Source organism: Rutidosis leptorrhynchoides, chromosome 3 (genome assembly GCF_046630445.1).
Source record: "Rutidosis leptorrhynchoides isolate AG116_Rl617_1_P2 chromosome 3, CSIRO_AGI_Rlap_v1, whole genome shotgun sequence".
Lineage (NCBI taxonomy): Eukaryota > Viridiplantae > Streptophyta > Magnoliopsida > Asterales > Asteraceae > Rutidosis > Rutidosis leptorrhynchoides.
Window position 1 is genome coordinate 511,844,523 of NC_092335.1, and position 11,421 is coordinate 511,855,943.

General features: G+C 30.2%; 1 non-coding gene across 1 annotated transcript; it reads right to left on the reverse strand.

The window, feature by feature from the left end:
• Positions 1–10,838: 10,838 nt before the first annotated feature.
• LOC139903042 (small nucleolar RNA R71) lies at positions 10,839–10,945 on the reverse strand. The gene has a single exon (XR_011777890.1). It is a non-coding gene; the product is annotated as a small nucleolar RNA R71 (small nucleolar RNA).
• Positions 10,946–11,421: the final 476 nt, after the last annotated feature.

Consider the following 11,421-nt stretch of genomic DNA (forward strand, 5'->3'; position numbering starts at 1 on the left):
ATAAGAATAGTTATGAAAATATCTTCAGAAATATGGAGGATATTTGTAATGAAAGATACGATAATATCTTTGAATATCTAAGATCAGAGGATGATGGAAACTATTGTCCGCAAGGGTTTAGAGTAAGGAGTAAGATATTCGCTAAAGACTTCAGTAGGCATTGAATCCTTTGGATTCTTTGAAGTCAAACTTATTCTTTGTGATTTGTCCACGGCTTCCTTCATGGTTTCGCATAATTCGCTTTTTGGTACTATATTTTCTATTGAGTGTTTCCAATATAATGATATACAGAAAGCGCAAAGAGGTATATAATTTCAGAAGAGAATATTTATGAAAATATCCTCAGAAATATCGAAGATATTGATGATGATATTTTGGAATTTCTAAGTTCGATGGTTGATGGAGAAAGATTTTTTGTAAGATTTTAACATGACTTCGGAGCAAGATATTCTCTAAAGATTTCAACGGATTCAGAATTATCTGGATTCTTTGAATATAGGGTATGGTCCTTGTATTTGTCCTTGGTCTCCTTCATGGTTAACTTTATCCGTTTTCCAGTTCCAACGTTTCTAAGCTTTTCCAACATATTATTCTTTATCATCAAACTTTCGATGGTTAATATCGTTCACGGTTGCCTACAGTTTCTGCTGCTTCATTCAGCTTTTTCAAAGTTCAATGTATTGATTTGTAGGCTGGGTGCTTTTTCAAAATTTTAGAATCGAAGATCATATTTCTAGGAGATAACTGTTATATGTATACATATAACTGTTGATGTAGACATGCTGCGAGATTTCAAAATACTGATTGCTAAACCCTGGTAATTGGTATGGCAAATTTTTTTTTTTTTTTGTTACAAGATACGGATGAGTATATGATAGGGTTTCAATGAACATAATGATTCTTCGGAAGATCAGAGATCAATGAAGTTGCTGGTAAATTTACTGCTAAGGTGGTGAAATATAAACGATTCTCAGGTAACGATGACGAAAGGTAACTTATATAATCAAGATTATAATAAGGCTAATCCGAATGAAAGTCGAAGTTGATTTGGTTAAGCTGTGACAAAATTGGCTACTTTGAAGAGGGGTTGTAAAGTTATTTTCGGTAATAACAATGGCAAAGGAGCTAGCACAAATACTTGTTAAACGTTTACTCAGGTTCTGAGAGTTTTCAAGTGCATATAGTTATGCATCAATCTCTTGTTACGTGGATGAAGTACTGTTGGTTCATCCTCTCGATTGAGGTGTTTTCAAGAATTACAAAAGGTTTGAACGCAGATTATAATCGTTAAGATACAATTGAGGTTTAAGATGAGATCAAGTGGCAAACTTGAAGAATTGTTTAGTTTCATATGTTATAGTCAATATTTTAATTCTTTTTAAATGTCTAATGTTATTAGTCCACAGTCGATAGTCCACAGTTGATAGTCCAATAATTCATATTCATATATAATTTAATATATAATATTTGAATTAATTAATATGTATCGTGACCCGTGTACATGTCTCAGACTCAATCACAACTTAAAGTATATATATTATTATAGAATCAACCTCAACCCTGTATAGAGAACTCGATTATTACTGCATATAGAGTGTCTATGGTGATTCCAAATAATATATATAGATGCGTCGATATGATATGTCAAAACCTTGTATACGCGTCCCGATATTTAAAGTGTGTAAAATAAATAACAGAAATTAAATAACAATAAATAAAATTGCGAGAACTAAAATTGCGATAAATAAAATGCGATAAATAAATTGCGATAAATAAATTGTGATAAATAAAATGTAATACGGAATTAACAGTTAGCTAGGATTTTGTTAGCGTGGATTCTTAGCAAAATTTCTCATAGTTAATTAGTCTGTTTCTAACAAATTTTATTTTATCAAATGTTTCCTTCATTATGCCACTTGTTGAATTCTGTTAGGTCAAAATCCAAATTTAAAATTGAATGAAAATGGTTATTCTTTTGTGAATGGATACGGATACCGGTGGATGTAAGTAGGATAGTGAATGACTGTTAAATCAAATTCGAAGAATATACAGTGTAACTTATTAATGTGAAATTTAAATATTCCTCAGGTATTATCTACCCGTTAAAATATTTTCACCATTAACAGTTTGTACAATAAAAATTTTAATTACAATCTTTTTGAAAACATATATACATATATATTTTCTTCAGACGTAATCATGGATTTAATGAGTCAATGTGATATTAAACTCATCAGATTTACGGCTAGAACTAGAGTACATAATCTCTAAAACATTAGAGATTACATAATCGCCATGAAGGACGAAGATAGTTTATGTAGAACGATTTGTAGAACGATGATTATGCTTGAGGTATAGATTGCGAGGTTGAGACGTGTGGTGATGATGTTGTTGTTGTTGGTACTGGTTATGCTGCTGGTGCTGCTGATGGTGGTACTATTGCTGTCGGTGTTACAAGTGTTGTTGGTGCTGAGGTTGATGATGATGTTGGTGTAGTAAGTATAGCTTGTAAATCATGCACTATTCTTGTCAGGGTTTCTATCCTACCCTCTATCATTTCTATCCATCCACTCATCTGATTCGATAGATCTTGATTATCAATTCGAAGTTCCCTAACTTCTTCTAATATTCCCCTTCGATTGGTATTCGAAAGTAGAGGTTGAATATTTTCTGAGATTGCAGTAATGCGACCTTCGAGGTGGAAAACTTTAGCAAGAAGGGTGAATACAGTGTTGCGCATAGGTTCACCTGTGAGTACATCATTTTCTCCAATGTTAGGAGGTAAGTTGGGTTCGCGGTAGGGCTCGCCTTCTTCATTTCCCCATCGAGTGAGTAAGTCTCGGACCCACCCCCATCTCCTCCAGAAAGAAAAATAACTAAATGGTTGAGGCATTTCTGGTTCATTGACTTCGGAGTCTGCTTCAATATACATCTCGAAATCGCTTCCGGAACTAATGGAATCTAAGCTAGGTGTAGGATCCATCTCTCACGATCAGTTAAAGGGTTTTGATATGAAATGATTTTTGAATATCGAATGATATTCTAATTATATATAGAATATCTATACATACTTCCAAAGATCCCGTGAATTACGGAGAAAATTACGGAAACGTGTCAGATAAGGTCTACAGTGACAGATACGCTAAGATATGGATTTTGTTTATACACTATTCATGCAATTACTGCAGTAAGATGTGTCTAGACTAAGAATGATAAGCAGGTAATTTCCTAAGGATGATAAACTAATGATTTCTGACAAAGATGATAAGCAAAATTTTTGACATGCAGACACGGTCGAAGTCCAGACTCACTAATGTATCCTAACGACTTATCAGTTATACACACTAATGCAGACCTGGTTCGCTAAGACCACCGCTCTGATACCAACTGTAGAGACCCGTCCTAATCCATCCGGACGAAGTCCATATCGATTATAAACGATTCACAACAGTTGATTACATCGCGAGGTACTTGACCTCTATATGATACATTTTACAAACATTGCATTCGTTTTTGAAAAGACAATCTTTCATTACATCGAAAGTTGACAACATGCATACCATTTCGTAATATATCTTACTATAATTGACTTAATAATAATCTTGATGAACTCAACGACTCGAATGCAACGTCTTTTGAAATATGTCATGAATGACTCCAAGTAATATCTCTAAGATGAACAAATGCACAGCGGAAGATTTCTTTCGTACCTGAGAATAAACATGCTTTAAAGTGTCAACCAAAAGGTTGGTGAGTTCATTAGTTTAACATAAATAATCATTTCATAATTTTAATAGACCACAAGATTTTTATTTCTCATAAACATACGTCCCATGCATAGAGATAAAAATAATCATTCATATGGATTGAACACCTGGTAACCGACATTCACAATATACATATAAGAATATCCCCATCATTCCGGGATCCTCCTTCGGACATGACATAAATTTCGAAGTACTAAAGCATCCGGTACTTTGGATGGGGCTTGTTGGGCCCGATAGATCTATCTTTAGAGTTCGCGTCAATTAGGGTGTCTGTTCCCTAATTCTTAGATTACCAGACTTAATAAAAAGGGGCATATTCGATTTCGATAATTCAACCATATAATGTAGTTTCAATTACTTGTGTCCATTTCGTAAAACAGTTATAAAAGCAGCGCATGTATTCTCAGTCCCAAAAATATATATTGCAAAAGCATTTAAAAAGGGAGCAAATGAAACTCACGCATATAAATATTGTAAAATAGTTATTAAAACATTGCATGTATTCTCAGCCTAAAAATATATATAAAAAGGGAATAATGAAACTCACCTAATGTATTTTGTAGTAAAAATACATATGATTATATTGAACAATGCAGGGTTGGCCTCGGATTCACGAACCTATATCATTTGTATATTTATTAATATACATAATTGTGATCGAACACGTAAATATGTAGCCTTATTAGTTATATCCTTTTATATTAATAATATATATATATATGTTTCATATATTTATTTTGTAAAATAAAAATATTAATTTTTGGTTATGTTATATGTAATATATATATATATATATTTATATATATAAATAATATTTTCATTTATTTGTTAAAACAATACATTAGTAATACTAAACTAATATTTGAAATGTTGATGGTGATAATACTAATAAATATGATGATATTATTTATAATTTTATTAATACGAATATTAATGGTAATTTTACTAATAAATCTCATAATAAAGATTGTATCAGTAGTTTTTAATAAACTGAATAATTTAATAATAAAGCTACTGAAAGTTATTAATTCCTGACATTAATACTTATTTCTTGATACTAATAATTATAACAATCTTATTATTCGTGGTAATCTTAATAGAATACTTTTGTTAGTAATAATTATAATTGTAGTTAGTGTTATGATAATAATAATAATAACTAATATTAACAATAATAATAATACTTATAAAAATAATAATGTTAATACTAATAGTTTCTAAAATAATAATGCTAATAATAATAATAATAACAATACATGAATTAATAACAATAATTATTAATACATAACAATAACAATAATAATCATAATAATAATAACAATAATAATAATAATAATAATAATAATAATAATAATAATAATAATAATAATAATAATAATAATAATAATAATAATAATAATAATAATAATAATAATAATAATAATAATAATAATAATAATAATAATAATAAATGACTACCTTTGAAGAAAATGACTTTTAAAAAGAATGCACCATTGCCCAGGTTCGAACCCAAGACCTCCCGGTTACACACATCACTCCTCACCAAACTTCCATTTATTCAATTCTGAGATTACTATCCCTCTAATAACAATTAACCCATAAATTCAGCCTCCACAAAAACTCGGCCCAACAATTTGTCTAAGCCCAATTCACGAATGCTGGCTCAATAATAAAAGTCCATTACTAGGGAAATAAAAAGAATCGGCTAATCGTGGCTGTCTGTATCCACTTCCCTCGGCCGAAGTAAAAAAAAAAATATGACTTACAGCTTATACCTCGTGTACCATTTCAAGTATATCCCCACTAGAAAAACTTTCATAACTTTAACACAATACCCACCACTTAGTTGTTGTTATGATTAGTTTACAAAACAAAAAAAAATATAGATAATAAGGCACGTTCCAACTTGTCGGCCATTTATGTGAGACTAGTCCCACTCATAATAAATTACGATATATATACATTCGATTCATCAATTTGGCCTAAACTTCAAACTTGTGAACCTAGAAGAATAAGAAAAAAGAAAGGTGGAGGATGGTATATTTAAGGGTAGTAGTAAAATTTTAAAAATCAAAACGAGTTTGGTGTTGGTTGATCTTGTTGAAGATGGTGTTAGAGGTATTGTGTTAGTCCACGTTGATGTTGAGGATTGATGATTAAAAGGTGACGTCCGGTGGTTAAAGAATGGTTCGTCTCTTAACTGGGTGGTGTTTTATGTCGTTTTTGGTGGTGGTATATTATGATTGTCGATGGTGAATGAAAACAGAAAAACCGATGGAGTGGCGGCATATAATTGATGGTGGGTTCTTGAGTTGGGTTCGATCAAAGTAACAACAAAAAAAAAATATAATGATAGGAATGTGAATGGTGTTCGGCTCGGACAGAATTTAAAACAGAAGGCAGGTATAGTTCGAGTAATTTAAGGGTGTTGATGGTGGATGCTCGATGGTGGTTGCTGTAGGGAGGTGGTGCAGGTGACGGATGGAGATGGAAGAGGGTGGTCTTTGGTGGTTTGATAAAACTAGATGATGGTGTGTTTGTTCATGAAGGTGGTAAAGTTTATATGTGTGTAATAAGATTAAGAGAAAGAGATAGTTCAAAGTGAGATTTTCATGGATAATGTTACGGGTGTGGTGATGAAATAATTAAGTGAGTTAACTAATTCAATTAGTCGACAGGTTTTGATAACACTGGAATTGGTGGATGTCGACATAGGATGCCCTAATCGATCAAACAAAAGAAAGAAACAAAGATTTAAATAAAATAAGATAAAGCTGGATCTGATAATTATCTGAATTGTACTACAAGATGTAAATGTGTAACAACTTAGAGTTCAGACAAAAATCAACTATAGAATTGATTGAGAGGTGTAACAGAATTTGTTTCCAAACATATACACCCAATTTTATATACCTTTCATTAATAATTATTAATCATAATTATATATAATAATCTAAATCTAAAATACAAATAATAATAATATCTATAATAATAATAAGAGTAATAATAATAATAATAATAATAATAATAATAATAATAATAATAATAATAATAATAATAATAATAATAATAATATTATTATTATTATTAAAAGTAATAATACTATTACTAATACATTTATATTTACAACTCGTAATTACATTTAATTTATTAATATTACAATTTATTAGTTATGTATTATCATATAATATATTTAATAACCTACTTGGAATATTTAATATTTATATATATAACAATATGCATACAATCGATACTTATGTATCTCAAAGTATAACATTAAATACTTTATTAGCATTGATGAATTTTTCATTTCAATCTACTCTCTATAATTAAATACAAAATTTTAAATAACAAGTGTAAGTTTCATAATAAACTAAATCATATAATAGTTTATTAGTAATTTATAATATGCAATTATTCACATGTATAGTTATTTATATATACATCTCTATTTATTATATAATGGTTCGTGAATCGTCGAGAGCAGTCATGGGCAATTGTTTATATGAATAAAATTCCAAAATTTTTGAGATTCAACATTTCAGACTTTGCTTATCATGTCAAAATCAAATAAGAATTAAGTTTAAATTTGGTCGGAAATTCCCGGGTCATCACAGCGGAGCTGTGAAGCACAAAAGAACCGCAGTCGTGGAGCACAACATTTTAAAGTGGGCCTATAAAAGGCCGCGCATCCTGATCGATTTCAATCATCCTTTTCATTCTTTCTATCTACGTAAAATATATATTTATAATTATAATTTTAATTTTAATTAAAGATTAATAATAATAAGGTTATGTTGGCGAATGTTCTAAGTTTGTAAGTCGAATTTCTGTATGTGTAACACTACGCTATTAATAATCATTGTAAGTTATGTTCAACCTTTTTAAATTAATGTCTCGTAGCTAAGTTATTATTATGCTTATTTAAATCGAAGTAATCGTGATGTTGGGCTAAATATTAAAGACGGGGTTATTGGGCTTTGGACCATAATTGGGGTTTGGACAAAAGACCGACACTTATGGAAATTAGACTATGGGCAATTAATGGGATTTATATTTGTTTAATTGAATGATAGTTCGTTAATTTAATATAAAGATTTACAATTGGACGTACCTATAAATAACCACTTACACTCGATCGGACACGATGGGCGGGATATTTATAAGTACTGATAATCGTTCATTTAACCGGACACGAGGATGGATTAATAGTCAATGGACTCATTAAAACAGGGGTGGATTACATACAAGGACACTTGGTGTAATTGTTAATAAAGTATTAAAACCTTGGATTGCACACAGTCGATAACCTGGTGTAATCATTAAAAATGTATTAAACCTTATTACAGTTTAAGTCCCCAATTAGTAGGAATATTTGACTTCGGATATAAGGATAATTTGACGAGGACACTCGCACTTTATATTTATGACTGATGGACTGTTATGGACAAAAACCAGATGGACATATCAAATAATCCAAGACAAAGGATATTTAACCCATGGTAATAAATTAAAATCAACACGTCAAACATCATGATTACGGAAGTTTAAATAAGCATAATTCCTTTATTTTATATCTCATCGCACCTTTAATTATCGTATTTTTAATTATCGCAATTTTATTTATCGTCATTTTATTTATCGCACTTTAAATTATCGCACTTTTATTATCGTTATTTACTTTACGCTTTAAATTAAGTTGTACTTATATTTAATATTTTACATTAGGTTTTAATTGTGACTTAAGACATAAAATTGACAAACCGGTCACTAAACGGTAAAACCCCCCTTTTATAATAATAATAATAATATTACTTATATATATATATATTGATATAAATATAGTTTAAAATAAATATAGCGTTAAACTCAGCTAGCTCCCTGCGGAACGAACCGGACTTACTAAAAACTACACTACTTTACGATTAGGTACACTGCCTATAGTGTTGTAGCAAGATTTAGGTATATCCACTCTATAAATAAATAAATAACTTGTGTAAAATTATATCATATTTAATAGTATTTCGCAATAAAAATATAACTATTTCGTATACACCTCGCATAATATCAAGTATTTTTGGCGCCGCTGCCGGGGATCTTCAACAACGCCGAAAGTGAAACGCTATAAAAAAAGATTTTTATTAAGTTTTAAGCAATTTTGGAAAAATATATTTTTATAAGTTTTAAATATTTAAAAAAACAAAAATATAAAAACATATAAAAAAGAGAAAAATATATATCTATATTTTTAAGTGTTTAAAATAAAAAAGGTTCATATTTATAAAACCTAATAAGTAATATATTTTTTTATTATATTTTCTATAAATTAAAATGTTAAAAATCAAGTAAAAAAAGTAAAAAAGTAAAAAAAAAAAAAAAAACTGAACCTACACGGAATTAAACCTGCCATCATCTGAATCTGAATCTGCATCATCCGCATTCGCGGAGATTTTAGGCAGAAGAAATCCGCACTCGCGGAGCTGCTGTGACAGGCCAACCTAGTACGCATTTAATACCAAATTAGGGTTAAATAATTTATTTAATCTTTTAGGTTAAGATTTAATTATTATTAATAGTAATTAGGGTTAATATTTAATATTAATTAGTTTTAGTTTAACTAAATTTGTATTTTTAAGTATTAATTAGTTTTATTACTTATAAAATTAATACTTTTATAAAAATTGTACTTTTATAACTTTAAGTTTTATTTTTATATTTCGTATCTTTTTAATTGTTTAATTCATAATTTGTATTTTTATCGTTCGTAATTAGTTTTAAACTTAGTTTTTGCCGTAGTTATTTTATATTTCTAGATTTCTAGGCTTTGCCAAAAAATCCCTTAAGTTCTTTTTCTTTAGATTAAGATTTAGACGCTTTAGAATTTTACGACGTCACTTAACGGTTTAATATTTTATAGATTTTAGTGCTTAATTAAGTAACTGTCGTTTTGGATATAGAATTCCTTTAAGTTTTAATTCCTTTAGACGCAACTTTTAATATTTAGTTTTTAGAATTTTAAGTTTCGACGCTTTACTTTCTTATTATTATTTTTCGACCTTTTTTGACGTTTTTCGACGCACTCTTTTTCTTTCTTATTTCTCGACGCTCTAGTTTTTAGGACATAGATTTTATCTTTAAAATTTTGACGAAAAATTATTTTAAGCGGTTAAATTGATAGACATCTAAAATTTTCTGGTTCGTAGTAATAGTTGGATTTGTTAGTGGCGAGTTGTGGGCTTCCAATTTAAAGGGTCCTGGCTACCTGCTGCATCTTTTGGCTATTCGAAACGTGGGCAAAAGCAGAAAAGTCTATTAATTTGATAACTTATATAATTTTTTATTTTTTAAAACTAATAGGATATTCAGTGAATGCACCGAGCAAAACATTCACCACTTTTCATACGTTCACCACCTGTAACTCGATTAAGACATCTTGCCAATATTGTCGCCGTTGATTTTTCTTTAGAATAGTCATCTAGTCGACCAAGTACTCCAATTCAAATTTCCGATAATCCATTTTTTGAACCCGACCTCACAATTGAGAACCCGGAGGATATTCAGGGACAATTCAGAGATCCTGAACCACTAATCATTCCTCCTGAACCACAAATCATTCCTCCAGAGATTGTCGAGGAAGAAACCATTAAATTAGAATCCTCTAGTGATTCAGATTCAACAAATTTAATCATGAAAAATCTGGAACCTCTAAGTATGGAAGACCGAATGAGGGCTAAATGCACTGACCAAGGTCATGAAATTACTCAACCAGACATTAATTAGCCAGATTATGAAATCAAAGGACAAATCCTACACATGGTAACTAATCAATGCCAATTTAGTGGTGCGCCGAAGGAAGATCCAAACGAACATCTTCGTACCTTTAATAGGATTTGTACTCTATTTAAGATCAGAGAAGTTGAGGATGAACAGATCTATCTCATGTTATTTCAATGGACTTTAAAGGGAGAAGCCAAAGATTGGTTAGAATCGTTACCTGAAGGGGCGATTGATACATGGGATGTTTTAATTGAAAAATTTCTTAAACAATTCTTTCCGGTATCTAAAGCCGTGAGACTTCAAGGAGAAATTGCTACGTTCACGCAAAAGCCAAATGAAACTTTATATGAGGCGTGGACAAGATTTGAAAAGTTATTGAGAGGATGTCCTCAACATGGTTTAGACACTTATCAAATAGTACAAATATTCTACCAAGGATGCATATTACTACACGAAAAGACATCGATATAGCAGCTGGTGGTTCCATTATGAAGAAAACCGCAACTGAAGCATACAAAATTATTGATAACACTGCTTCCCACTCACATGAGTGGCACCAAGAAAAAGACATCATTAGATCATCTAAAGCGGTGATGTTACGCGAGGGGTATATGAAATATTTATATATTTGCTACAAAATACTATTAAATACGATACAATTTTACACAAGTGATTTATTTATTTATAGAGTGGATATACCTAAACTTTGCTACAACACTTATAGGCAGTGTACCTAATCGTACAGTAGTGTAGTTTTCAGTAAGTCCGGTTCGTTCCACAGGGAGACTTAAACTAGCTTAACGCTATATTTTAACTTATAATTGTAAAAATACAAAAATATATATAAGTAGTATTATTATTATAAAGGGGGTTTTTA